The 3,596-nt window shown below is 40.0% G+C and overlaps 1 pseudogene; it reads left to right on the top strand.

Annotated features, from left to right (window-relative positions):
• Positions 1-1,760: 1,760 nt before the first annotated feature.
• Positions 1,761-2,545, top strand: LOC103659383 (annotated as a pseudogene).
• Positions 2,546-3,596: the final 1,051 nt, after the last annotated feature.

The raw sequence follows: 3,596 nt of genomic DNA, 5'->3' as shown, positions 1-3,596 counted from the left end.
ATCCTAGAAGAGAATATAGGCAGTAGCTTATTTGACGTCGGCCATAGTAATTTCTTTTTGATAGATCCCTTGCAGCAGAGTAAGCAAAATCAAAAATAAACTATTGGAACTACATCAAAATAAAAAGCTTCTGCACAGCAAAGGAAACAATCAACAAAACTAAAGAGAAACCTCCTGAATGGAAGAAGATATTTGCAAATGACATATCTAATCATGGGTTATTATCCAAAATATATAAAGAACTTACAAAACTCAACACCCAAGAAATGAATAATCCAATTTAAGAATGGGCAGAAGTGGGTGCCTGGTTGCTCAGTTGTTTGAGCATCTGACTTTTGGTTTCAGGTCAGGTCATAAGCTCATGGGTTGTGCATCAAGCCCCATGTCAGACTCTCAGCAGGGAGACTGCTTGAAAGATTCCCTCCCTCTGCCCTCCCCCCCATTCACATTCTATCTCTCTCTCTCAAATATAAATAAATAAATAAATTTTTAAAATGGGCAGAAGACATAAATAGACATTTTTCCAAAGAAGACATACAGATGACCAACAGACACACGAAAAGATGCTCAACATTGCTCATCATCAGGGAAATGTAAATCAAAACCACAAAGATATGTCACCCCACACTTGTCAGAATGGCTAAAATCAGCAACACAAGAAACAACAGGTGTTGGTGAGGATGTGGAGAAAAGGGAACCCTTATACACCGCTGGTGGGAATGCAAACTGGTGCAGCCACTCTGGAAAGCAGCATAAACTTTCCTCAAAAGTTAAAAATAGGGGGTGCCTGGGTGGCGCAGTCGTTAAGCGTCTGCCTTCGGCTCAGGGCGTGATCCCAGCATTCTGGGATCGAGCCCCACATCAGGCTCCTCTGCTAAGAGCCTGCTTCTCCTCTCCCACTCCCCCTGCTTGTGTTCCCTCTTTCGCTGGCTGTCTCTCTCTGTCAAATAAATAAATAAAATCTTTAAAAAAAAAAAAGTTAAAAATAGAACTACCCTACAACCCAGCAATTGCACTACTAAGTATTTACCCAAAGAATACAAAAATACTGGGGTATCTGGTGGCTCAGTTGGTTAAGCATCTGCCTTTGGCTCAGGTCATGATCCCAGGATCCTAGAATTGAGCCCCACATCAGACTCCCTGCTCAGGGGGAGCCTGTTTCTCCCTCTCCTTCCCACTCATGCTCTCTCTCGCTATCTGTCTCTTCCTCTCTCTCTCATATAAATAAATAAAATATTTTTTTAAAAAAGAATACAAAAATACTAATTCAAAGGAATTAATGCACCCCAGTGTTTATAGAAGCATTATCTGCAATAGCCAAATTATGGAAACAGCCCAACTGTCCATCGACTAATTAATGGATAAAAAAGAGGTGGTGTATGTATATATATATATATATATATATATGTAATGGAATATTAGCCATAAAAAAGGATGAAATCTTGCCATTTGCTATGACATGGATGGAACTAGATAGTATTTTGCTAAGCAAAATAAATCAGTCAGAGAAAGACAAATACCATATGTGGAATTCAAGAAACAAAACAAATAAGCAAAGGGGGAAAAGAGAGAGAGAGGCAAACAGACTCTTAACTATAGAGAACAAACTGATGGTTACCAGAGGGGCGGTAGGTAGGGGGATGGGTTAAAGAGGTGATAGGGATAAAGGAGGGCACTTGCTGTGATGATCACTGCGTGTTGTATGGAAGTGTCGAATCACTGTATTGCGCACCTGAAACTAATATTACACTGCATGTTAACTAACTGGAATTTAAATAAAAACTTATAAAGAATAAAGTAAAAACTGACAAAATTACAAAATAGACATGTGCATAGTAAAGAATGCCTTCTTCCTTCTGCCCGCCGACATGGTTCTCATGTGCTTTATGGAGGTTGGCTGGGTGACCTACCTCTCCTTTGGGCCTCCCATGGGGAAGTTGGTTGGGATTGTAAATGTTACTGCTCAGAACAGCGCTTTGGCTATGGACCTTGTTCTCAGTTAAGAAGACGGGCTCTGCCTTTCAAATCCATGCAGTTCATCGACTTCATCCTCAAGTTCCCATGCAGTGCTGGCCAGAAGTATGCCCCACAAGCCTGGCGGAAGGCAGGTATCAGTACAAAATGGGCAGTCGCAAGATGGGCCACATAGATTGAAGCCAGAGGGAAAAAAAGCCAAGACGACAGATATTCATCATTATAAAGTCATGAAGGTAAAGAAAATGAGGAACAGAATAATCCAGCACCATGTCAGGAAGCTGTAAAAAGCAGATCTCCTGAACATTTCTCCCAAAAAAGCACTATCTGCTAACGGTAGTGAACATTGCCGCTATGGCAGCTGCTGCAAAGTTTCCAGCAAAAAAGATGGCCGCTGCAGGCAAGAGCGCTCCAGCCCAGAAGGTTCCTGCCCCGAAAGCTGCAGGCCAGAATGCAGCACCTCCTAGGTCTCAGGAAGGTCAGAAAGCTCCGGCCCAGAAAGCACCTGCTCTGAAGGCATCTGGCAAAAAAGCATAAAAGCGTAAGAGGCTATTATAAATAAGTAATAAAGGTTCTTTTCCTTTTGTATACGTAAAAAAAAAAAAAACGGACAAAATTACAAAATGAAAAATATGTAATATTTGGAGATAAAGGACACTCATGAGAAAAATGCATAATTAACAATTAATATCCATTGCAAAGCTTAGGATAAAATCTTTCTTTTTTATTGTACTTACAAGTCATAACAGCCTTTTATTTCAGCTTCGAACAATTTAGTGGTTTCCTCAAGGTTACAGAGCCAAGAAGTAAAGGAAATGAAATCGAAACGCAGGTCCATCTGATTCCAGAGGGCACGCTTCCTCTTCATGCCACGTATAATGCGCGCTTTTTCAGCATTCTGAGATGAAAGCTCTCAATCACAACTGAAGGCAAGTAGAAATATATATACAGCCCTCCCAATAAAATATTAATTTTCCATTAAATCAACATGGTGAGGGGCATTTTTTTATATTTTCACACATGCGTGTAAACATGCACACACACCCCCAAGAAGCCCCACATTTTCTAGGAATATAAGACTTATTTAATGTTTCAGATTTACCTCTTAGCCTCCTCTCTTCTTCCCTGCACCCCCATACACCATGAAATATTTACATGCCATGTTTACTGAAGTTAATATATGCTTTTCTCTCTGCTCAAAATACCATTCCTCAGATGCCTCCATTTTTGCCTAATACTTCAAGGAAAATGGCTCAGTTCAACCTTCCCTTAATTAGACCTGAACAGTGAATGAACTCAACACTCCCTATCTTACAGACTTCTGAAGTATCCTGTGTCTACCTCTAACACAGGACATTTCCATCTGGATTACATTGGTGGCTCACTTCTTTCTGCCACAAAAGGACAAATGACTTGAGTCTAGAAACTGTATCTATTTGTCTTTAAACTTCAGTCCCTACCCAGTTCCTGGAATATATTAAGTACCCAATAAGTGCCTATTGATGAATAAAACAATCAAATATTCAGGAGTTTGGAAAACTAAAACATTTTTTCCCAAAGTCTAATAAACCCAGTTTAGTGTATGATGAGATGTTCTGGTTAAATACATAATTTGCTTGAAA

This window comes from Ursus maritimus, unplaced genomic scaffold (genome assembly GCF_017311325.1).
Source record: "Ursus maritimus isolate PB19 unplaced genomic scaffold, ASM1731132v1 scaffold_23, whole genome shotgun sequence".
Classification (NCBI taxonomy): Eukaryota; Metazoa; Chordata; class Mammalia; order Carnivora; family Ursidae; genus Ursus; species Ursus maritimus.
This window is presented reverse-complemented; position numbering and strand designations above follow the sequence as displayed.